Genomic DNA, 916 nt, shown 5'->3' on the forward strand with positions numbered 1-916 from the left:
GTTTTAGGTCTGTTGCAACACCAAAGTCACTCCCAAGCACATGTTGGTCATGTCTCGAATAAATATAGTTGATCAGGCTATATTGACCCTAGACATGATTACATAACTGCCCAGGTTTAACCGCAGTGTCCAACATCCAAATACTTTTGTTTTGTTCTACTCATGATATTGTTTCTGGTATGTAGGTATATTTGTATACTTTTTGTAAAAATACTTATATTTTAAAAGTATACTTTTAGTTCAGAGCACTTCAGCCCCTTTGTGTTTATATTTGTATACCATGTAAGGTTCGGTATACTTAGTTCACTATAAACAATAGCTCTGATACCAATGTGTCACACCCCCGAACCGTCGGAACAGACGGCGGAAACGTCCGGGTGCGGGTGACGTCATGCGTAGTATCACAACAGTTGTATCATAGCAAGCGAAGTAAACACAACCATTACATTAATATGATTATTTACATCTGTTTGAAAACATAGTTTGTACATAACAGTATATAACGAAAGTAAAAGACGTGACTCCAAAATGCTCCGTCTTCTCCAAAAGTTGGCAAGAGTACCTGTCTATTGTTGCCTTGAGAATACAAGCAGTTTTAAAATATCAGCATAAAGCTGGTGAGTTCATAAGCGTTTAGTTCTGGTGAAAGAAATGTTTCTTTGATCCTTTGAAAAGTGTTTCCCAATAAAATCCTATATTTTCTTATGAAAGATGTTTGATTATCCATTCGTTATTTGTTTAACAGCCTGTTTATGTAAGGTTGAGTTATCCCAGGAAAATCCTATATTTTCCTTAAAAGTTGACAGTTGGTTATCTGTTCTTGTCTGAGGTGTACAAGTATCTACCATACTTGTATCGTTAGATGTAGTTTCCTTGAAAAACCCTGTTTGCTCTCTGTGAGGTGTATTAGCCTTAT

The sequence above is a fragment of the Lactuca virosa genome, chromosome 9, assembly GCF_052849685.1.
Source record: "Lactuca virosa cultivar CGN04683 chromosome 9, Lactuca_virosa_CGN04683_v6, whole genome shotgun sequence".
NCBI lineage: Eukaryota > Viridiplantae > Streptophyta > Magnoliopsida > Asterales > Asteraceae > Lactuca > Lactuca virosa.